The sequence below is a fragment of the Heptranchias perlo genome, chromosome 8 (assembly GCF_035084215.1).
Source record: "Heptranchias perlo isolate sHepPer1 chromosome 8, sHepPer1.hap1, whole genome shotgun sequence".
NCBI lineage: Eukaryota > Metazoa > Chordata > Chondrichthyes > Hexanchiformes > Hexanchidae > Heptranchias > Heptranchias perlo.
Window position 1 is genome coordinate 20,691,570 of NC_090332.1, and position 25,900 is coordinate 20,717,469.

At 39.3% G+C, this 25,900-nt stretch overlaps 1 protein-coding gene across 3 annotated transcripts in view; it reads left to right on the forward strand.

Annotated features, from left to right (window-relative positions):
* ppm1ba (protein phosphatase, Mg2+/Mn2+ dependent, 1Ba) overlaps positions 1–25,900 on the forward strand; it is a 110,954-nt gene that overhangs the window by 25,498 nt on the left and 59,556 nt on the right. Inside the window, exon 1 of one of the 3 annotated variants that reach the window (XM_067988774.1) lies at positions 20,418–20,564. The exons of the other annotated variants lie outside the window; for them this stretch is intronic. The gene's annotated coding sequence lies outside the window, so the exon portion shown is untranslated. Of the gene's footprint in view, positions 1–20,417; positions 20,565–25,900 lie in introns of those variants that run through there. 3 annotated transcript variants of the gene reach the window in all.

Consider the following 25,900-nt stretch of genomic DNA (forward strand, 5'->3'; position numbering starts at 1 on the left):
ATTATTAAGGAGACAGTAGCGGAACATTTGGATAAACATAATTTAATAGGACAAAGTCAGCATGGCTTTACGAAGGGGAAGTCATGTCTGACAAATTTGCTTGAGTTCTTTGAGGACATAACGTACAGGGTGGATAAAGGGGAACCAGTGGACGTAGTGTATTTAGACTTCCAGAAGGCATTCGACAAGGTGCCACATAAAAGATTATTGCTCAAGATAAAGAATCACTGGATTGGGGGTAATATTCTGGCATGGGTGGAGGATTGGTTATCTAACAGGAAGCAGAGAGTTGGGATAAATGGTTCATTCTCGGACTGGCAACCAGTAGCCAGTGGTGTTCCGCAGGGGTCGGTGCTGGGTCCCCAACTCTTTACAATCTATATTAACGATTTGGAGGAGGGGACAGAGTGTAACATATCAAAGTTTGCAGATGGTACAAAGATGGGAGGGAAAGTAGAGAGTGAGGAGGACATAAAAAAACCTACAAAGGGATAGAGACAGGCTGGGTGAGTGGGTGGAGATTTGGCAGATGCAATACAATATTGGAAAATGTGAGGTTATGCACTTTGGCAGGAAAAATTAGAGAGCAAGTTATTATCTTAATGGCGAGAAACTGGAAAGTACTGCAGTACAAAAGGATCTGGGGGTCCTAGTGCAAGAAAATCAAAAAGTTAGTATGCAGGTGATCAAGAAGGCCAACGGAATGTTGACTTTTATTGCTCGGGGGATAGAATATAAAAACAGGGAGGTATTGCTGCAGTTATATAAGGTATTGGTGAGACCGCACCTGGAATACTGCATACAGTTTTGGTGTCCATTCTTAAGAAAAGACATACTTGCTCTCGAGGCAGTACAAAGAAGGTTCACTCGGTTAATCCCGGGGATGAGGGGGCGGACGTAGGAGAGGTTGAGTAGATTGGGACTCTACTCATTGGAGTTCAGAAGAATGAGAGGCGATCTTATTGAAACATAAGATTGTGAAGGGGCTTGATCGGGTGGATGCGGTAAGGATGTTCCCAAGGATGGGTGAAACTAGAACTAGGGGGCATAATCTTAGAATAAGAGGCTGCTCTTTCAAAACTGAGATGAGGAGAAACTTCTTCACTCAGAGGGTAGTAGGTCTGTGGAATTTGCTGCCCTAGGAAGCTGTGGAAGCTACATCATTAAATAAATTTAAAACAGAAATCGACAGTTTCCTAGAAGTAAAGGGAATTAGGGGTTACAGGGAGCGGGCAGGAAATTGGACATGAATTTAGATTTGAGGTTAGGATCAGATCAGCCATGATCTTATTGAATGGCGGAGCAGGCTCGAGGGGCCGATTGGCCTACTCCTGCTCCTATTTCTTATGTTCTTATGGTTTCTGTTGCTTTATACTACCAATATTTTTTGCATGGACAGCACTTTTATTGGGACTGACCTTTTCAGGATGACATCTCCTTCTTTTGGAGGAGGGAAGGCAAGAAATGACTCAATTGGTCAGTGGTGGGAGGAGCAGTACAGAGAAAAGAGGGGATATTTTTAACATGTTATGCACTTAAATAATTGTGACATGTACTGGCAGACAATTGGTGCACAAAACCTAGTATAGAGTAGCCAAATTGCATTCAGATACTTGTGTTTTGCCTGCACAGTAATTTACCCAGGCTTTTTATTGCATTAGTGATATGCTGACTCCACTAACAGGTGGAGCTGGGAGTGTCCTTGAATTCAGCTGTGTGTGTGTCACGGTGTGCATTGACTCATTGTCCCACTCTTGCCTCTTTGGGGCTGGTAACAAAATGATGTAACTGGTCACACGCATTTGATGCTCCAGTTTCATTTGCGGTGCTGCATACACTGTTATGAACGTGTATTGCAGCATGTGCAAATGTGTAGTGGTACTGTAAGTTTCAGGAGGAATCAAAATACTGCAATCTGTGGCCGGTATAATTTGGTTAGTGTGAGTAAAGTGGTGATATTCACAAAGTTGCACTTTAGCTGGGAGATCAGCATAACCAGATTCTTCCTTATTTAAAAGGTAACACTAGCGGTAAGGCTCCCTCTTTGAGTAAACACTATGCATCACTAAGTAACTAAGTTTGAATACGTATTAACTTCAGTTTATTGTGCAACTGAAATGTAGTTCTAACTGTGCAATAATCCAGTAAAGTGCTTAAAAAAGGTCATATCATTCAATTTCACTTGCATCATGCTAGAGTTATTTGTAATATGTACATTTTAGAATGACATGCTACTGTAAGTTATGTAAGACTTGAAATGAAAGAATATAAATAATTGATAGATTATATATTTGGATAATATGCTCCAGGGGTTTCTACCTTCTGTCTTTTTTTATATTATTTGGATATAAAAATTAGGTTTAGGTTGCTCTCCAGAGTAATACAAGATGATTTTATAGTCCTTTTCAATTTTGCAACAGTGTAACAGTTGTGTGAAAATCTGGTCCTCTGAGCTGCTTAACTTTGGATAAGACTGTCAGCAGTAATGACAAATCCAGCTGTCTGATTAAACATTAAAACAAAGAGGCTTTGCAGTTGCTAAGATCAGCTGTTGCAATATAAATGCAAACGAGTGTATGGAAGGAGAAAAAGCCATTTGTCCATCAAGCCCATTCCCTACATAGACCAAGTAAAAGTCCTGACATGGACTCTGCCCAATCACTGCCTCTCTTGAAGGAGGCACCAAGTTTACTAGCAAATCTGCAAGGAGAATCAATGTGAAATTTCCTCCCAATCCCTAAGCGTAGGAGCAAAATTTGGCAATATTAACTCCGTATTGCAATCTAAACTTAGATATATCTCGGATACAACTGTAGTGTTGGGTGAAAGAGTTTTGAATCACACCAGTGCTAACGCTTTAGGGTAAATCAGGGTCTGACCTGATTGTGGAGCACAGTGAGGGAGTCTCACTGCACTTCACTGTGGAGTCAGATCAAGTTCAAACTCTGGATTTACATTACAAATTCTTAGTATTGCAGAGATTCTATTGAAGTGTAAGTGCAGTTTATAAAACTCTGAACAGTTGATTTGTCCATGGTCATAGGAGTCCCTGAACTCTAGTGCTCTGCAGAGTACTTGATCATTCCAAGAGAGTTAAATTCAGTGTAGATTGCACTGCTGATATTGCAGCATTTATACTGAGTGCATTTAGACTGGTGGCATGTACTAAGACCAAAGGGGAAAGAAAAGGCATTCCTTGTCACTAGCCTTAAAATAAACCTCGACCATTTTAACATTCATCTGGCTGTAAGAGACCCAGGTTATTGGAGCTAGTGACCGAGGATCAATATAAAAGCAGTATATGTCTATCCTTTTAATTTTTAGTCCTGCTTTAACAACTACTTTCATTTATACAGCACCTTTAACACACCAAAGTGCTTGACTAAAACTGACAGAAAGCAATGATAGAAAAAGAATTTGTGATGTGACCAAAGGCATGGTCAAAGAGGTAGGTTTTGATGAAGTTTTCATAGCTGGGGAGAAATATAGCTAGGTGGAGAGGTTTTGCAAAGATTCCCAGATTGTGGGACCAAGACAGATGAAAGTTCTACCAGTGATGGTGGGCAGAGAGGGGGTTACAGAGGAAGTCAGTCAGAAGATTATAAGGTTGTCCTGGCATGTGGAACTGGAAGAGGTTGCATTGGTATCCGTGGAAGGACTTGCAAATGAGTACAAGGATTCTGAATTCAGTATTTTGGGGTGTGTTTCCCCGTCTCTCCTCTCCACCCCCCCTTTTTTTCTCTCTCTAATTCCTTGAGTTTCTTGATTTAGTTTCCTATATCTGAATTTACTATATGCTAAGTACTAATTAGGAACAGGAGTAGGCTGTTCAGCCCCTTGGGCCTGCTCCACCATTCACTTATGTCATGGCTGATTTGCACCTCAACTCCATTTACCCACTTTTTGCTCCATAACAAATATCTATCTATCAGTCTTGAAAGCTCCAGTTATCCTAGCATCCACAGCCTTTTAAGGGGAGAGTTCCAGATTTCTACTACCCGTTGTGAAAAAGTGCTTCTTGATTTCAATTCTGAGCCTAGTTCTAATTTCAAGATTATGTCCTCTTGTTCTAGATTCCCCCATTAAAAGAAACAGTTTCTCTGTATCTACCCAATCAAATCCTTTTAACATTTTAAACACCTCAATCAGATCATTCCTCAATCTTCTATATTCAAGCCAAGTGGATGACCTCTCACTTGCCCTCTTTGAACTCCATTTGCCACTCACTCACTTAATCTGTATGTCCCTTTGCAACTTCCTACTCCCATCTGTGCTACTTACTGTCTCTTCTAACTTAGTGTCATCTGTAAACTTGGATATATAACTCTCCATTCCTTCATCCAAATCATTAATAAGTATGGTGAAAAGTTGAAGCCCCAGAACAGATCTCTGGGGAACACCACTTGTCAAATCCTGCCAATCAGAGTACGTACCCTTTAATCCCACTCTTAGCCTTTTGACTTGGGAAGTAGGAGGCAAGCTTCAATTCCATGTGCTCTCATTTTTTGCAAATTATCTCGTGTGGAACCTTATTGAATGCCTTCTGGAAGTCCATATAGATAACATCCATAAACACTCCCTTATCTACCATATTAGGGACCTCCCAAAAAAAAAATCATCAAGATTAGTCAGACGTGACGTCCTTAACAAAGCCATGCTGATTCTCTCTGATCAGCTTATATTTGTTCAAGTGCTCAGTCACTCTATCCCTAATGACAGATGCTAGTAACTTCCCCACAACTGACGTTAAACTGACAGGCCTGTAGTTACCTGGTTTCTCTCGCCCACCCTCCTTAAATAATGGAGTGACATTAAGAGCTTTGAAAGATTACGACTAATGCTTCTGCAATTTCCTCATCTACTTTTAATACCCAGGGATGGAAACCATCAAGTCCTGGAGATTTATCTATCCCATTATTTTCTTCATTACCATTAAAAAAAAACTTGTATTCAATCCAATCGGTTCATCCCCTTAATTTATTTTTAATTTCCTTTCTATCACTGGCATTTTATCCACTTCCTCTACTGTGAAAACAGATACAAAGTACTTGTTTAATAAATCTGCCATTACCTTGATGTCTATTATCTCCTGCGCCTGTCTTTTAGTGGGCCCACATCTTCCTTAGCCACTCTCTTACTCTTAGTATATTTATAAAAAACTTTTACTGTTAGCCTTTATATTACTTTCATAGTCCCTTTTTGCAGCTCTTAATATTTTCTTTGTGTCTCTGTTTCTTTTTATATTTCTCCCATTCTACTGGATTACCATTTTTCTTGGCAATTGTGTAAGTCACTTCCTTTTAGCTTTATAACTGTCATGTGTTGACCATGGTTGCTTGACTGTACAAATGGGACTTTTGCTCTTTTGGGGTATGTATTGGTCTTGTATTGTACCGTATACTTTGAATACCTCCTACTGTTTTTCTGTATGTTTACATGTTAACAGCTCAGCGCAATTTAAGGGGTTCAGTTTACGTCTCGTTCCTTCAAAGTCAGCCTTCCTTAAGTTTAAAATCTTTGATCTTTCTCCTTCTCAAACTTAATGTCAAACTCCATCGTGTTATGGTCACTGTGAGATGCTTCCTTACTGTCAGATTATTTATTAATTAATTGTAGCTTGTTACTCATTACTAAATCTAGTATGGCCTGTTCCCTTGACTGTTCTAAAACATATTGTTTGAGAAAACTGTCCTGGATACATTCTAGACATTCATTGTCTTTATGACTTGAGCTGTTTTTGTTTGAGCCGGGCCTCTGTAATGGCTACTACTTCGTAGTTTTCTTTCATGGTTCCAGTCTATGTGAAAATTAAAATTTCCCATTTATAACTGCTTTGCATTTGCTACATGCTTCTCTGATCTCCATATTTATGCAACCCACGACTGCATCACTGCTGTCAGGTCTGTAGACATCTCCGAGTCGTGCATCCTTTGCTGTTTCTTAATTCTGCCCAGAGTGTTTCCACTGCCTGCTTACCCTCACTGATACCCTTTCTTTCAACTGCTGTAATCTTGTCTTTTTAGCAATATTACTACTCCTCCTTTCATTATTTCCCTGTCACTTCTAAAAACCTTATAGCCTGGTATATTAAACTCCCACTCATGCCCAACTTGTAGCCGGGCCTCTGTAATGGCTACTACTTCGTAGTTTTCTTTCATGGTTTTGATGTATTTTTTCCTGTTATGATTATGAATAATTTTTAAAAATGGATTTCTTTTATATAAAGTTGATGAAAAATTTGAGTAGTATTTCAGTCTGAAGTTAATTAGGGATGAAATAAAAACATTTTTGAACATTAGCTGCTCCAATATCTACTACTTCATGCAAATTCATAGTTATAATTTCATGTACATAGGAAAAAAATTCAAAGCAGATGTGTTCTACTTGGAGCAGTAATTCAGTACTTTAGAAAGATTGCAAATGGCCTTTGCTCAAGTTGTTATACTAATACTTGATGGAACAAAAGTTTTAAAATTGGGATTAGGAGCACTACCTGAGAACTACAGTTTGATCCCTGGTCTGTGCTGAGTTAGCAAATCTCAGTCAGAGCAGCAGTTGTGGTCAAAGTCCCTGGAGAAGGGAATGGAAAAAATGAACACTTCTGATTTCTGAACACATGACCTTCTGATTCAGAGGTGAGAGTGCCACCACTGGGTCAAGCTAACACTTGGTTTAAAGCAAAATATTAATGATGACACAGAAGAAAGGACTGTTTTTGAAAGGCAATCCTGTATGTTTGATGAGGATACAAAGCATTGAAATCCTAATATACATGCTGCAGACCATTTAAGTTTTTAGTAATCACTGGGATAAATTTTGAGACACCTTTGTATAATTGCCTCATTCTTACCATATTTTGCCAAATTATAGTTACAAAACCATTAAAATGTGCATAACTCTAGCAAATTGGTTAATGCAGAATTAGATATTGGATGAATGCAGACAGTTTTGCAGGTTCATAGACAAACTCCTCCAGTTTTATACAGGAGTATTTTCAAAAGCTAACATGTTTGGAGGAGGTGGAGGGGGGAAAGCATGAGGTGATCTGTTTCCCTCAACCAGTGATTACTTATCAGATTATCTTTTTAAAACAAAATAATAATTGTGTGGTTTTCTCCCAGTGCCACACCCAGAAGGAATGGCAGGTAAATGATTTGCTCCCAGCCCTTTTACTGTAACCAGATGCATGAGGGTTGCAAGGATGACTGGGACCTGCAAGCCTCCATTCAGTGGCTGTTCATTATGGCATGCATGAGATTAGATTACAGTGAAACCTGTACAAACAGACACTCCCAAAAAACAGACACCTGCAAAAAAAAAGGACACTTATTGAGACCCAAATAACTTCCATGGTAAAATATACAAGAGACATTCTGAAACCACAGCCACTCACAAATTACGAACTATGGACAGCCTTCAATGCCCCATGCCCTTTTACAACTTAAAACATGGGACTGTCAGGTCGACGCGAGGCAGCAGCGGGTTTTGTGAAAGAAACGGCTTTTGTGGAATGAGGTGCTCTTTACCCAGCATCCATAGTGGCAGAGAAACCACTCTGTCTCTGGGATTGAATGTCTGCATGGCTCTGTTCCAGGGATGGAAGGTTTCTCTGCCACTGTGCATGCTGGGTAAATAACTCCCCATTCTATTGAGAATTTTTAGTACATACAATGACCATTTTGAAAATTAGGACAGCTGATGCTGGTCTCTAAGGTGTCTCTAATATACAAGTTTCACTGTAATTCATCTTGGGGAACTATGGGTGTGAATCTGAATCCTACCACTCTGTAGCTTATTGCGCTGGAGCTCAAACACATGCTGTACAGATCATTTTTAAGAGCTATGATTAGTTAATATTTAATGTTGCCTTTTACCATATTAGCTGCTTTTGAATTTTGCTGTAGAGTATTGAGATCGACAGTGTAAAAAAGTCATGTTATTAATCTATCTAGTGATCTAACTTATATACACGTTTTACACCTATATTTACTTACACAATGAGCTCATGATCTGGGCTGCTTCAGGTGCGGAGTAGAAAAGTGTCCCTTGGAATAGGCCAGGGTAAAGGGAACAACTGACGCTGACCAATGCACTTGCTTTGAATTGTGCCTTTGCTTGGCCAGTAATAGTTACTTGTAGTCATGCAGAAGCCTACAGTTACCCACTCTGTCCTACTGCCCCACTTAGAGGAGAATATGTAGAACTGAGGGGCATACAAGGGATAAAAACTGAGATGGATGAGGGGAAAATTCAGGTGAAAAATGTAAACTGCTTTTCTGATTCCTCTGTTTAATATTGTTCAACACTAACTCTCCTTTTAATTATATCATTGTTTTGCTAATTACTGATCAATGTTATGAATTTCCTGTGATTTCATTCATTAGTAGGCTAGACATTTAGGAAATACAAGTATTGGGCTAGAGTTTCTGCTAGATTGCGCTCATTTTATCAGCATAATCCGCATGAGGGGCAAAATAGCGTACGAGAGTAAACTAGCAGGGAACATAAAAACTGATTGTAAAAACTTCTATAAATATGTCAGGAGAAAAAGATTAGTGAAGACAAATGTAAGTCCCTGACAGTCAGAAATGGGGAAAATTATAATGGGGAACAAAGAAATGGCAGAACAATTAAACACATACTTTGCTTCTGTCTTCACAAAGGAGGATACAAATAAGCTCCCAGAAATGTTAGGGAACCAAGAGTCTAATGAGAGGGAGGAACTGAAGGAAACCAGTATTGGTGAAAAAATAGTGCTAGGGAAATTAATGGGGCTAAAGGCTGACAAAGCCCCAGGGCCTGATAATCTACATCCCAGAGTACTAAAGGAAGTGGCCCTGTAAATAGTGGTTGCATTGGTGATCATCTTCCAAAATTCTATAGACTCTGGAACAGTTCCTACAGATTGGAGGGTGGCAAATGTAACCCCACTTTTTTTTTAAAAAAGGGAGAGAAAAAACAGGGAATTACAGACCAGTTGGCCTAATATCAGTAGTGGGGAAAATGCTAGAGTCTATTATAAAAGATGTGATAACAGAGCACTTGGAAGGCATTAACAGGATTGGACAAAGTCAGCATGGGCTTATGAAAGGGAAATCATGCTTGGGAATCTACTGGAGTTTTTTGAGGATGTAACTAGTAGAATAAATGGGGGAGAACCAGTGGATGTGATGTATTTGGATTTTCAGAAGGCTTTTGGTAAGGTCCCACACAAGAGGTTAGTGTGGAAAAATTAAAGCAGATGGGATTGGGGGTAATATACTGGCAATGGATTGAGAATTGGTTGACAGACAGGAAACAGAGTAGCAATAAAAGGGTCTTTTTTCAGATGGCAGGCAGTGACTAGTGGAGTACCTCAGGGATCAATGCTTAGGGCCCCAGCTATTCACAATATATATCAATGATTTGGATGAGGGAACTAAATGTAACATTTCCAAGTTTGCAAACCAAAGCTGGGGTGGAATGTGAGCTGTGAGGAGGATGCAGAGGCTCCAATGTGATTTAGACAAATTGGGTGAGTGGGCAAGAACATGGCAGATGCAGTATAACGTGGATAAATGTGAGGTTATCCACTTTGGTTGTAAAAACAGAAAGACAGATTATTATCTGAATGGTGATAGATTGGGAAAAGGGGAGGTGCAACGAGACCTGGGTGTCCTTGTACACCAGTCGCTGAAAGTGAGCATTCAGATGCAGCAAGCAGTTAGGAAGGCGAATGGTATGTTGGCCTTCATTGCAAGAGGATTTGAGTACAGGAGCAGGGATGTCTTACTGCAGTTATACAGGGCCTTGGTGAGACCACATCTGGCATATTGTGTGCAGTTTTGGTCTCCTTATCTGAGGAAGGATGTCCTTGCCGTGGAGTGAGTGCAACAAAGGTTTACCAGACTGATTCCTGGGATGGCAGGACTGACTTATGAGGAGAGATTGGGTCGACTAGGCCTATATTCACTAGAGTTTAGAAGAATGAGAGGTGATCTCATCGAAACATATAAAATTCTAACAGGACTAAACAGACTAGATGCAGGGACGATGTTCCCGATGCCAGAGGGGTCATAGTCTCAGGATATGGGGTAGAACATTTTAGGACTGAGATGAGGAGAAATTTCTTCACTCAGAGGGTGGTGAACCCGTGGAATTCTCTACCATAGAAGGCAGTGGAGGCCAAGTCATTAGATGTATTCAAGAAGGAGATAGATATATTTCTTAATGCTAAAGGGATCAAGGGATATGGGGAAAAAGCGGGAACAGTGTACTAAGTTAGATGATCAGCCATGATCATTTTGAATGGCGGAGCAGGCCCAAAGGGCCAAATGGCCTACTCTTGCTCCTATTTTCTATGTTTCTAAGAACCAGCGTAAAAGATTGTGGAAAATCAAGCGCCATTTATGTCAGGCATAAATTGAGTTTCTGCGATCTTTTGCGCTAGTTCAAAAATCATCGCCAAGCTCCCAGAACAAAATAGAGGGTGGCTTGGTTCCACCGATTGCGTTCATTTGCAGCTGTTCGAGGAGGGTCTTCAAATTAAGCTAGTTTTCTTAGGCGAACAGGCACTAGTAGGCACATTCTAAACGCTTTTACATATTAAAAAATATTTAATTTGCTAAGAAACTGACTAGTGTACACTAATGAAAGTAGTAAATGGTTTAGTATAGTATTTAAGTCATTTTCAGTGATTTTAAAATCAAGTTACTCACAAGTGGAGGACTCGACACTTATGAAAAATACATTTTTTTGTAATAAATCCATTTTCAGCTGGACCACTCTTAAATTCATCTGAAATCCATCAATCATTTTTTACTGCAAAGAAAAAAAAACAATTACGCTCTATTAAGTTGCCGGATTGCACTGTTCATGGAAGATTTTACGTTTGTGATTATGCAAATGCATGTTAAGTTACTGTTGAAGTTTCCACTAACAGGTGCAATTTGTGCCCAATTACCGATTGTGCCCAAAGCGGAAACTCTACCCCATTGCATTTAATGGTGTTCATTATTTTTTTAAACCGAGATGATCTTTGCAGTTTTAGGCTATATTGTTATGATTACATCTTTTCTCCTCAAAATAAGGTGTGTTTACTTGACAAGTGTAATAGGTGTCCTCTGTTTTCATCTGTAGGAAAAGAATAATACTAATAAAGCAAGCATTGTGCTAACAGTAGGCTGACAACACATTCCTCGCTGTGTAACCTGGCCGTGGTTGACACAATCAGCTTGTTCCAGCTGTTCAGTTGTCTTCTCTTATTTCCCGCCCAGCCACTCAATCTAAGTAATTGTGACTTCTTGAACATTGGTTACGCAATAAAATATTGCATGTAAAATGTTAGAAACATAGGAAAATACAAACTGGAAAAGACGCTGCAGTCCATCTGGCTGGTCCAGAAAACACATACTTCTCAATTGTTCACCACTTGAAATATCTATCCAATTCTCCCTTACCATTTTCCACACTATCTGCCTTCACTGCCTCCCTGGGCAATCTATTCCATATGTTTACTGCCCTCTGTGTAAAATAGCTAAAGAGAAACTGTTTGCACCTTCCCTCCTCTAAGCTTGAGACTTTGACTCATAGTTCTGGAATTTGTGGAGATCTTAAACATACTATAAAGATTCAATTTTATAAATTTTCTTAAGAATCTTGAATACTTTAGTAATATCTTCCCTGAGCCTTTTCCAGAAAACAGTAATTCCAAATTCTTTAACCTCTCCCCATAGCTCAGATGTCTTAAACTAGGTATCTGTTTGGTTGCCCTTTTCTCCACTGCCTGAGTATTCTTGCTGTGGTATGGTGAACTACATTGAATGCACTTCATATATGGCCATTGTAGTGCCTTCTACACACACTATCACCTCCTAGGATCTGTGTTCTATCCCTTCGGCTATGCATCCCAAGGTTAGGTTAGCTTTCGTTACTATTGCTGCACATTGCACTGTTAGTTTCAGTGAGCAATCCACCAGTATCCCCCAGATCCTTCTCCTATATTGTATCATGTATCTTAGAGCCAATTAGTTTATATTCTTAGTTTATTTCCCTTCCTAACTCTCCTTAACTTGCATTTATTCACATTAAATGCCATTTGCCACTCATTGGCTCACTGACCCAACCTATCCAGGTAAATATCTTTTTATTTGGTTTGTCTGTTCCTAATCATTTGAACTCTCCTCCCTCAATTTGGTGTTTGACATCTTTGTTTCTGTCCCTAATTCCAAATTGTTATATACACTAAACAGCAATGGCTCCAGCTCTGATCCTTGTGGTGCCTTGCTAATGATATTGACACAGGTCTGTTCAGAATTGCACTTTGCTTTCTCTGGGTTAGACAACTTTCAATCCACCTTCAAAATGTGCCTCCTATTCCATTGCCTTCCTACCTTGTGGACTAATTGTCTGTGTTTATCAAAAGCCATGCTGAAATATAAATATATCACATCCACAGAATTTCCATTGCCAACAAGGCCTGTAATGTCCTTGAAAAACTTGATTAAACTTGTTAGGTAAGATCTCCCTCTCGACTCAATGCTGACTCCCTTTAACCTAACCATACCATGCTTGTCTGGAAGTTTTATTATCCCCTCTTTCAGGATGCCTTCCAATAATTGACTCAACAGATACGAGTCTCATTGTAGTTTCCTGGGTTATTCCTTTGGTTCTTTCTAAAGGTTGGTCTTGTCAGCTACTTTCCAGTCCTTGAGCATTCCTCCCATTTTTCATGATTCCCTAAAGATAGTGTGCAAAGGATGTGACTGATTTTTGCTACATATTTTAATTACCGTAGTATGAAATCCATCCAGGCCTGGATCCTGGTCTTCCTTAGCCGTTTAGTGACCACCTTGTCTTCCCTTAACAACTTCTTGTTTGCCGTATCCCCAAAAATTCAACTTCCCCGCTGCTGAGCAGGCTGCGCAGGACCGTCTCCTCGAATGCAGAGAAGAATCTGTTTAATATATTTGCTATTCCTTGGTTACTAGATAACATCACCTTTAATACCCTTTTCACGGCCCCAAAGTTTCCTTTTTTTTCACATGCTTACTGTGAATATATTTACAGAAATGTTTGACATTTGTAATGTTCCTTGCTGTCCTAACCTCAGTTTCCATTTTACCTCTACTCACCAGTTTCTTAATCTCCTTCGCTTTGTTTTAAGATTCATCTTGTATACTTCAGAAATAATCTTTCTATTTGCCCTTATCTCTGCATTACTCCCATTCTTTCCCATTTGTTAAATATTCAGTGTTGACTAACCTGTGGCTTTTCAATCTGTCTAATGGCTTGACTTATTTTAAAGATTTTTTTAAAACTTAAATGAAACCTAAAAGAAATGTTTCAATGGTAGATTTTTTTCACATGCTTATGTAGAAAGTACTCCTGGAGCAGGTTACCCACTAAATGTGCTGGAATATGATCTGTTATATTTTAAACTTCGTCCTTTTCTTTCCATATCACATGCCATTACCTAGCCAAGAGAGGCAAGCAACCAGGTCTAACAAAATTACTTGGTAACCACTCATTAGGCAGTCCAGAATTTCAGCTGATGTTGACTTAGTCCTGATGGTTGCACAGTGTTCAGTTCCATTCGCAACCCCTCAGATAATGAAGCAGTCCATGCTTGCACGCAGCTGGACCTGGACAACATCCAGGCTTGGGCTGTTAAGTGGCAAGTAACATTTGTGCCAGGCAATGACCATCTACAACAAGAGAGTCTGACCACCTCCCCATGACATTCAACGGCATTACCATCGCCAAATCCCCCACCATCAACATCCTGGGGTCACCATTGACCAGAAATTGAACTGGACCAGCCACATAAATACTGTGGCTACAAGAGCAGGTCAGAGGCTGGGTATTCTGTGGCGAGTGACTCACCTCCTGACTCCCCAAAGCCTTTCCACCGTCTACAAGGCACAAGTCAGGAGTGTGATGGAATACTCTCCACTTGCCTGGATGAGTGCAGCTCCAGCAAAACTCAAGAAGCTCGACACCATCCAGGACAAAGCAGCCCACTTGATTGGCACCCCTTGCACCACCCTAAACATTCACTCCCTTCACCACTGGTGCACCGTGGCTGCAGTATGTACCATCCACAGGATGCACTGCAGCAACTCGCGAAGGCTTCTTTGACAGCACCTCCCAAACCCGTGACCTCTACCACCTAAAAGGATAAGGGCAGCAGGCACATGGGAACACCACCACCTGCACGTTCCCCTCCAAGTCTCACACCATCCCGACTTGGAAATATATCGCCGTTCCTTCATCGTGGCTGGGTCAAAATCCTGAAACTCCTTACCTAAAAGCACTGTGGGAGAACCTTCACCATACAGACTGTAGCGGTTCAAGAAGTTGGCTCACTACCTTCTCGAGGGCAATTAGGGATGGGCAATAAATGCTGGCCTTGCTAGCAACGCCCACATCCCATGAACGAATGTAAAAAAAAGTCCAGTTGAAACTTCCTTTCTCGCAGCACAGATGTACAGCATCCACTGGTCTGATTGAAATTAGAAATTCACTGTAGGAAATCTCAAATGTGAAGCTATGTCCAATAACTCTTCTGTTTATATTAGTGCATCACTTAGCTACCAAATTTGACCGAATATGGCACCAAGGATCCCCAGCAGAATGAGACAATTGGAAAATCCTCCAGTGGCTGGAGTTATAACTAACACACAGGGAGATGGTTATTGGAGGCCAATTATCACAGCCCTGGGTCATCACTGCCCCATTTCCTCGGGCAGTGTCCTTGGTCAAACCATCTTCAGCTATGATCTTGTTCTTTCATAAGTTCAGGAGCGGAGCTGTTCGCTGACAATTCAACAGTGCTTCACTCCATTTACAACTCTGATAAAGGAGCAGTCCATGCCAGCCTACAGCAGGACCTGGACAATCTCCAGGCTTGAGCTAACAAATGGTAGGTGACCATCTCCAACAAGAAATGGTCCAAGCATATTCCCCTGACCTTGTCATCACCTTGTTCCCCATTATCAGCAGTCTGGGAGTTACCATCGAACAGACGCTTCATTGGACCAGTCATATCAGCAACTTGGATACAAGAGTTAGGGTAGAGACTGGGTACACTTTGTTGTATTGAGTGACTCACCTCCTGAAGCCTCACAGCCGTTCGACTATCCACAAAGCCCAAGTCTGGACTGTGATAGGTAGAGCCACAACAACACTCGAGCTTAACACCATCGAGGACAAAACCGTCTGCTTGATTGGTGCCCCTGCCACTGAACTCTGTATTCACCCCCTCCATCTACAGCGGTTATAGTATCTTCAGGATGTGCTGCAGCAACTTGCCAATCTTACCTAAGCAGCACTTTCTAGCCAGTAATCTCTACCATCGAGAAGGATGAGCAGCAATGTCATTGGAACACTATCACCTGCAATTTCCTCTTCAGTTACACTTCATCACTTGCCCTTCTTTCGTTGAAACTGGGTCAATATCCTGGAATTTGCTATGTAGCACATTGTGGTAGCACCATTACTACTAGAATTGCAGCAGTTCAATAAGATGGCTCACCACCACCTTCTCAAGGTAGCTATGAATGAACAGTAAATAAATGACCTTGCCAGCATTATCCACATCCTGAGAAATATAAAAAACCCTCTTTCCTCTGCTTGGTAGGGTCATCAATTTAAAACTGTCACCAAGAGATTGAAGAGAGAGGTTCGGTGAATGCTAACATTTATTGGAACAGAGAATGCTTTGCCATAGGGACTGGTTGAAGCAGAGACCGTTGCCTCTTTTTAAAAATGGACAAACATTTGAAGCAGGCTATAGGGAGGGCTGTGGGATTAGTTTTGGTTTGCTCTTGTCAAGACCTGGCATAGGCCTGATGGGCCTCCTTCTCTGCTGTAAATTTCTTTGGTTCTGTGATCAGGTTGAGAAATGAGAAACCTGCATCCTTGGAAATGTCAGATAAATCTGAAGTTGGAATTTGGATATTGTAGGTTCTTGCATTGTAGCAGTTAGGCTCTTTGACAGAAGTTTAATCTTAATGACTTATTGATGGCATGACTTTTTAAAATCCTGAATTAAAGCATGTATGTGGATAAAACAAATATGGGTTGAACATTTCCAATTATGTTAAAATGCTACTTTTGAATTTACTACCTCATTTTGTTTTTGTACAGGTTATTACTAGGAAAAATAGAAATACATTGACATAGAATTAGTTTCTCCCTATGATATTTTCTGCTTGGTAAGTGTGGAATGGCATCTATGTAATGAGGTGCATCTATACCTTAGCAAATGATGTCAGTTGATATTATATAGCCTAAGTTTGAACCTGACGAGTTTTAGAAAACTCAAACTACTGGGCTAACCTAATGTTGAATTGTTCTAAAGAAAACAAAGAATGGAAATATAACATACAACTAACACTCCTAGTACTGCTTTAATAAGTCACCAATATTAAGGATAAGGTGGCAAGCATGCTATAATTTAAAATATTAAAATGTGTAATGTTTATTTTAAAAGGATATATTGAGACTTCATATCACATTGCTCATTTAATGTAATTTTAGAACATCTATTTACAATATTAGTGCACAAAAATTAGTCATTTTTTCCTTTAAGTGGTTATATTTGTTTAAGTTCATGAACTGCTATTTAACCAGGAGAAAATTTAAGAGAAAACAAGCCAGCTTGTTTTCATTAAAACAATTCAATATTATGGTCACCTTGCATAGTCATGTTGCTGGTTATTGTTCTTTGGTGCATTTTTTAACTTTAGAAAGTTTTTATTGCCAACCTGTTGATTTTTTTTCTTTGTCCATTTAGGTTGTTTTTATCCCTTAACTTTTCTTTGTATCATGTAAAAAATGTTTTGAATCTGTGTAAAATAGCCAGAAAACTGGATACATGGAAGATTGAAATAGCAGGGCAATAAACATTAGAGTTCTGAAATTGAATGTCAAAAATATTTGTTGGTAGGATGCTGGCTGTGTCCCAGCCTTGCATTATACTAATTAATAAAGATCTCTCCTAAACAGCAATTCTTTGGACATACTAATGTTATCTTCTTAAGATGGGTTTTGCTTTTATTAAGAGTTGTCAGCAAAGAGAGGATGAAAAGCCAAAGGTAACAAACAAAACAAAAAGCAAAATACTGCAGATGCTGGAAATCTGAAATAAGTACAAAAAATGCTGGAAACACTCAGCAGGTCAGGCAACATCTGTAGAGAAGAAGGAAAGGTTAATGTTTCAGGTTGATGACCTTTTTGTCAGAGATAACCATGTTCTGTCTGTAGTGGGGAGTGGGGAGTGGAGTGTGTGTATGTACAGTTTACTGGTAATTCAAAGTCACTTTTTGTGCTAATTTGAATTAAGCAATGTAAGTAACATAGTAAAGTGGGAATTTAGCACTCAAAATGTTGAATTATCAGACCAATTGCATCGAATCTACAGCACAGAAATAGGCCGTTCAGCTGAACTTGTCGATGTTTATACTCTGCACTCACACTCTAATTACCTCTTCCCACCCTGTCCTCGTATCCCTCGAATCCCTTCTCCTGCACATTACTTACATGCCTATAAAAAACTTTACTATTTCTTTTAATATTCTTTGATATTTCAAGTTCATATTTCCCCTTTGCCTTAATTGTCTTTTTATCTTTCCTGAGCTCCTCATACTCTCTTTTTTTGTTGACCTCCTTTATTGTTTATGTACTTTGTGTATGCCTTTTTCTTCGGATTCAATTTTATCCACACCTCTTTATTTATCCATGGCATCTCATTCTTGGCTAGTTTATTATTTTTTTAGTGGAATATATTTCTCCTAAGCTCTGTCAGTCTCTCCTTTAAGTATTGCCCACTGTTCTATCTGTCAATATTTTTCTCCAGTTTATTTCCCTTGGCTACACCCTCATTCTCTCATAGTTTGGTTGGCTTGTTTCCAGTCTATTACTTTGGTCTTTGTACCACCTATATCTCTTTCAATCATTACCTTAAACCTTTTATTATATTGTAATCATTACTCCCTAGATATTCTCCCATGCTTACTGCTCTTATCTGCTCTAGTTCATTTCCCACTACTAGGTCCAGCAGTGCTCCCTCCCTTGTTGGGCTTCTTACATATTGGGTCAGAAAACAGTCTTTTCACTGAAAAATCTCCATCCCTTTATCCTTTTCACTCCCTCTCCTTGGCAGTTTATTTTGGAGTTATCCCCCATGATTTTTTTTACTCATTTCGTACATTTGCCTACAAAGTTCTCCCTCCACTTCTTTTCCACTATTTAGCCTGTAGTACAGCCTTAAGTGTGACCAATCCCTTCCTGTTCTTTATCACCATCCTTATGGATTCTGTCTGTCTCTTTGTTAATTATGTCCATGTTATTGTCATTGTTATTTCTGATTAATACAACCACTCCACAACACCTTCTTGTTTTTCCTAAATACATTACATTATAGCCTGAAATATTTAACTGCCAATCCTGTCCTGTCTGACATCCTGTTTCCTCACTTCTAATTACTGCCTCCAGTTTCCCCACTTTTGTTGCTAATGCTGTATACGTTGCTATGCAGGCAATTTACTATGCTGTTATTTTTCATTACTCCGGCTTTATTTTTAACAGGTATATTTGAATTAAGCAACTATGAATTAAGAGGACTAATCTGTATTTTGTAACCACTTTGTAATACTATGTATTGTAGCTGTAAATGTTACAGATTGTTATAAATCTGTGATTATGTAAAATAAATGTATTTTACATAAGAAAATAATCGGGGCGAATACGTATCCAGTAACTTTTGTGGGCGTTTTTATACTACCACCAGGGTAGTATTGAAAGCTAAACTGTTAAATTTATTATACATGTTCAACTGTTTTCGATTTTGTCCACTCTCTGATGATAAACCAACGTTTTAATTTTCCCAGTATAAACCCAAAATTTCCAATCGCTTGGACCTAAATCACAAGCAATATGAACGAGATTTCAGTTTTGAGGGGGGAAATGAGTTTGTAGGCTTATTATCCGGAAGTGAACATAAAATTTAATGATGTGGAGATGCCGGTGATGGACTGGGGTTGACAATTGTAAACAATTTTACAACACCAAGTTATAGTCCAACAATTTTATTTTAAATTCACAAGCTTTCGGAGGCTTGTGAATTTAAAATAAAATTGCTGGACTATAACTTGGTGTTGTAAAATTGTTTACAATAAAATTTAATACTTGTGCCCTACGATAACAGTTGAATTTTTTGATTTCTTCTTGTCCAGGCTGTTTACAACTTCGGACATAAAGTTTGAGGTATTTGAAAAGTATTTGTATGTAGTGTTCGCTTTGTACAGTTTGAGGAAAAATGAAATGTTGAAACATTTTGTAATGAGCAAGAACATAAGCGTCTAAAACGAACACTCACTCGTTCCATGTTTGTAATACAGCTGGTTCGAAGTGAAAAGAGGGACGTAAATTGTTTACTTTAAAAAAAAATCTAATCGCATCTTCGAACGTAAAGAAAATAGTGTAAAACTACAATATATTAAAAGCTATGCTTAAAGTACGTTCTGCTCGTTTCTACGAGCTTTGCCAAAAGCACTGAAATCTGACTCTGGAATATAAATAGCGAAAGGAGTTTAACATAGTGCACATTTGGTGTCAGCAGTGATGCTGCAAAGTACTGCTCGCCCTTTGCCTCGTTGCACCTTGCACTGGCCTTGATTTCGAATCCCCCCCCCCCCTTTTTGCTGTTCATTAAAGTGTACAGTGTAATTAAAACGCTGGAGAAAAGAATTGGCTTGTTAATACAGTTGTAGGGATGATCAGGCTTGTACGTCAACGTTATTTTGCAGTCCATAGAGAAAAGTCAAATTAGCTACTATACTTGGAGTGAAATTCGAGAGATCATGTTGAGTGAGAAAACCTTGGTTTTTGAGCATTGATTTTTGCCATCTGAGAGTTGACAGTTGCTTCAGCAGAAATTTCACAAGTGTCGTCGTCTCCTGTTCAAAGAGCGATGCATTCATTGAACATTATTTCATACAATGTTTCAATCTGTTTTGTGGCTTTTATTCACCTCTTTAATTGAAGTGCAACATACAATCTGTACTTCGGGTATCACATTGGTACCTCACATTCCCATAGTGATCCAGGTGGAGGTTAATTACAATGTCACATTTGCTGGACCTGCAGTGGGGAAAGAGGTAATGGATAGGCAAAGGGCAGATCCTGGAGTAGCTTGTGATACTTAGGCCACTTCTCTTAAAATAGTGTCATTAGTGAAGCTGCTGTTTTAGCAACGTTTTGTTTGTGGAGCCGCATTCATTTTGTGGGGGAAAAATGTTCGTCTCGATGATAACTTGTCGGGCGCTAGGACCGCGGTGAAACCTCTGCTACCGAGCGGGAAATGACGACCTAGGCCCTGATTAAAGCCTGGGCCTTTCCTGCGCCTGTATCAGTCGTTAGGTTCGAGCGCTTTAGTTCAGCCGCGAAGAGACAGTCACCGGGAGTGGTCGCGGACTTTTAACGCAGTTCGTCAGCGCAGTGTTTTGTTTGTTTCTATTCTTGCGACGGCGAACGTAACTCGCGTTGGAAGCCAGAATTAAACATTTAAGAGACCTACAAAGGTAGGGGATGAGGGAAGAGAAATGGAGAAGCTACAAATAAATATAAATGTCATAAAACTGAAACTGGAAGAGCGGTCGGGAGAAATGGGGTGGGGTGGAGGGGAGGATAAGAGAAATTGGGCCAGTGAAGAAAATGTAATCACTTTTTTTGGGGGGGGGGGTGGTGGTGGTGGTGAAGAACTACTGCATTTTTATTTCAAAATATGCAGATTATTGATTTGTACAAATGAGGATATGTCCTAGCAAACAGCAATGCACTCTTAAATATCATTAGTTTATCTGGTGATCCAATAATTCACCAGGGATAAAGTCCCCAAAATAGTAATAGTCAGTGTATCAAGTCAATTGTTTTCGTCCGTCAATCTACCTTTTTTTAAAAAAAAGTCGCACTTCTCATTATTTTTATTTTAAATGAATGATCAAAAGGTTTTACAATATTGCTAAGCTACAGCAATTTAATCAGGAAGAAAACATTGAAAGAATCACGAGCTTTAAAGTCAGGCCCCCTTCCAAAAAAAGAACACGGTGTAAAAATGTAAAACAGTATGCATTTATTTGGGGGGAAAAAAATCATGGATGTGATCCTGTGTTCGAACATTATGCTACATACTGGTTGGATGTGGGTTCAGACTTGCAGTTCTCAATTCCACAAGTTCCCAGTCTCTTGGGTGTACCATCAGGTAGTTACTGCATGTTAAAGCTGTTCTCTCATGGGAGTGGGCAACTTTTCTCCTCCCTGTAGCTTTTCCACACATTTTGGTAAATTGCTACAGCTCATCAATGGCTTGCTATTCTTGTAGCAAGAGGGGGGAGGAGATAGAAAGAAGGGAGAGAGACTTTCATTTTTATAGCATCTTTTACGTCCTCAGGATGACCCAAAGCGCTTCATAGCCACTGAAATACTTTTAAACTAGTTTGTGCATAGCAAGGTCATGAAACAAAAATCTAATTATAGCACATGAAATAAAAATCTAGTTAATCTGTTTTTTGTGGTGTTGGTTGGGACAACATTCATCCCTCAATTGGAGAACTCCTCACCTCTTCGAATAGTACCATGGAATCTTTTATGTCCACCCTAGCAGACAGATGGGGCTTCGGTTTAACGTCTCAGTCAAAAGGCAGCACCTTTGACAATGTAGCACTCGGTACTATCAGTCTAAATTACATGCTCAAGTTCTAGATTGTAGAACTAGAGTGTAAGAGGAGTGGAAGAAGTATATTTCAAAGAGGGGAAAAAAATGAAGTGTGGCAGTATAAACTATACTTTAAGGTAGTTTTGTTAAATATACTAATACCTGGAACTGGATTGTAAGTGTGTTAAAATGCTAGAAATAGCTTGATGGTTGGCGGTGTAGTACTGGGGATTATTGATGGCAAAGGACCATTCAAAATTCAGTGAGGTTACATCACTTTTTCCAGAAATGCCTTACTACTATTCTTGTGGCTAGGGATGGAGGGGGATATTCCATGCAGGTGGGCTTGATGCTGACCGTGTTTTTAAAAAGTTGAAGTTGTCAGAGCTTGTATAAATTGAGTTGCATAGCCCAAACTAATTTTTAAAAGTTTTACGATTGAGAATGTCAAAACTCATCAGTAATGGATACCAGCCCCTCTCCAGCATTTTGTAAATTTGTCTGCTATTGTGCCTGAGACAGGTCCATAAATGAAATCCTTCATTGAGCTGCTGGGATGCCTAATATTGCTAGTAATTGTTTTCCTGTAATTTGCAAAACATTAAAAAAAACACCGGCAGGAAATGAGTTCAGGAAATAGAACTTCAGCTTCATTAAAATCTTTTAAAACTATTTAAATATTGAGCCATTTGAGATGTCACTGTTAGATTCTAATGTAATACTGGTTCATATATTTGCATTAGTGGGAGAAATGAAAAAATATTTCAATCGTGTTTTTAAAATTTATGTTGGAGGATGGTGAACTTACTGTAGTCACATTTACTATTTATTTTGCCTATGGGCTTTCAAATGTTAAAATGCAACAGAGACTTAAAATAATGATTTTGCATATCTTGACTTCTCAGCTACAATAAATATGGAAAGGATCCATTGTAACTTTACATTGTGGTGGCTTACATTCCATTTCCTTAAATTTGTGTAGGTTATAAATTGTGCTTTCGGAGATTACTAGGCAAATATTTCCCCTTTTGTCCATAATTATTGCAGATCATTGAACTCCACAATGAATTGGCTTTTTAAAAGTTTCCATAATTTAATAATGCAATACTGCAGTGATAAACTAATACCTCACGTGATGATTTTTCAACCAATATACCACATTGTTGAAAGTGAGATGATCCATTTTCCAATTCACTCAGCTCATAAATATTGAGGCATGTTTGTGGTGAAGTGCTGTGATTTAAAATGTGGAGAAAATGTAACGCTGCATTGCTGGGAGCAGGTTAGTATGCCAGGACCAACAATTACTCCTTGCCTATGGTATGTTGTATTGAAGACTAATGGGGATGTCCACCTTGTTCCCCTGTCAATTTTGAAATGTAGTAGATGTCACACTGTCAGTCCATTACACTCGGGATGAAATTAATAGTTTGCTGTTTACTCGTAAGATATTATACAGGAGTAGTAAATTTTAAAAAATGAATAATTGACACTTGTTGGGCATGTGATCGCAGTACTCTTTCACATGGTGCATGCATGTTTATTTTATCCTTGTATGTGCTTTTTCCCAAGTGATACTGCACATGCTGTAGCCAGCATTGCTCTGTCCTCTCCTCTTGTCCTCACAACTTAGTTTCCTGCTGACTAATAATTATTTCACGCTTTCCTATCTCTTCCTCCTGCCTCCATCTGCCTTCTGGTCACATGCCTCTATCTTAGCCATTTTTCAATTTATGTAATTTTTCCCCCCCTTTTATCCCTTGCTCCTTCTATCCTAAAGGGGTGTGACTTATTCTGAAGTGCAGCTACCTTGGTCATGGCAGCCCTCCAGTACTTTGCCCAATTAGTTCTCCTTTATGCATGAGCATGGGTTGTCAGTGAGTTATCTGACTTATTGAGTCCATTACAGAGCACTCTGACTTTGTCCCCATCTGATGTCCATGGCTGGCCTGCTGGATAATGATTTGGAGTGGAAAACAAGAATGTATGTGTTTCTTTTTCCCCAACTGAAGAATGCTGATGCCAATCGTGTTGCCCAACTGTTGCCCTAACTGAAGTACTCTAGTTAGTAAAGACTACATCTAGACAGCCCCCAGTACAAGTAAACCCCACTACCTGGCCTCTGTACTAGTATATCTTGCTGTATATCCTTAGTTTTAGAAATGATACGGATGGAAAAAAATACCTAAGTAAAGGAATTAATATATATAATATAAAAACACAAAGGCCATTCATTTGAGTTTTGCAAAACACTGCTAAATGTCTTATTCTAACATTAAAAGGCGCTATATAAATGCTAGTTGTTGAATACCATGTAATAAAAACAAAAATTGACATACTCAGTCACCATAAAGACGTGGTCCTGATGCCTCCTATTATAAAACCTTGTATTCTTATCCTGTGCCATTGCCCACAGTCAATTTTCCAGTAATATAGTAAAAGTCTTGTGTTAGCACGCAATCCTGTAAGTATCATAGTATGTTACAGCACAGAAGGAGGCCATTTGGCCTATCGTACCTGCGCTGGGTCTTTGAAAGAGCTGTCCAATTAGTCCCACTCCCCTGCTCTTTCCCCATAGCAGTGTAATTTTTTTCCTTCAAGTATTTATCCAATTCCCTTTTGAAAGTTATTGAATCTGCTTCCACCACCTTTTCAGACAGTGCATTCCTGATCATGTCTACGTAAAAAAATGTTTCTACGTTACCTCTGGTTCTTTTGCCAGTCACCTTAAATCTGTGAGCTCTGGTTACTGACCCTTCTGCCACTGGAAGCAGTTTCTCCTTATTTACTCATCAAAACTGTTCATGGTTTTGAACTCCTCTATCAAATCTCCTTTTAATCTTCTCTGTTCTAAGGAGAACAACCCAGCTTCTCCAGTCTTTTCACATAACTGAAGTCCCTCATCCCTGACACCATTCTAGTAAATCTTCTGCCCCTTTTCTGAGGCCTTGACATCCTTGCTAAAGTGTGGTGTTCAATTCTGGGCACAATACTCCAGCTGAGGCCTTACCATATTTTATAAATGTTTTGCATAATTTCCCTGCTTTTGCACTCCATACCTCTATTAATAAAGCACAGGATTTCATATGCTTGTTTTTTAAAACAGCCTTCTTAACTTGTTCTGCCATCTTCAAAGATTTGTGTACGTGCACTCCCCAGGTCTCTGTTCCTGTACCCCCTTTTAAAATTACCATTTAGTTTATATTGTCTCACCTCATTCCTCCTACCAAAATGTATCATTTCACACTTCTGTGCATTAAATTTCATCTGTCGTGTGCCTGCCCATTTCACCAGTCTGTCTATGTCCTCCTGAAGTCTGTTACTACCGTCCACGAAGTTTGCTACATTCCTGAGTTTCGTGTCATCTGCGAACTTTGAAATTATGCCCTGTATACCCACATCCAAGTCACTAATATACATCAAAAAGAGCAATGGTCCTAATACTGAGTCCTGGGGAACATCACTGTATACTTCCCTCCAGTCTGAAAAATAAACGTTAACCACTACTCTCTGCTTTCTGTCCCTTAGCCAATTTTGTATCCATGCTGCCACTGTGCCTTTAATCCCATGGGCTTTAATTTTGCTTACAAGTGTCATACTTCCTCAAACATTTAACTGTGTTACACTTTGTTGATAGGGGTGCTATCATTAAATAGATATATCTACAATCCACCATAAGCAATGCCACAGGAGTTCTAGTATTATAGGTAAAAAGGCATATTTCTACTTAGGCAGCATCATACCAGCAGTGAATTAAGGTGTGTGTAATATTAGATATGTAATTAGATATTTACTTTCTCCAAATCAGATAGTGTTTCCAAATTTGACTACAAAAATATGAAGTCTTCATAGAGAAATCATGCTTCAGCTTATATATAACATATATGCTGTGATGGCATCATCCTTATGACCCCCTTCATCGAATCTTCTCCAGAGCGCAGAGATGTGTACAGAGCCTTGGCCAATCTTTTGAGACCTGTCTGACAAGAGTTGTTCCCTCTTGTCCTTCTCCCCTCAACCCCATATATCATCTCCAAATATTGGATAACTGGATAATGTAATCCCAATCAGCGTGCCTCTCTAAGCCATTTGAGTTACTTTGCACTAGTCCTGGGGGGAAAAAATACAGTGGAAAGAGTTTTCATCTTTTTGCATCAGATATATTGACTCTTTTAAAACTACAGTGTAAAGGAGAGCTGAAAT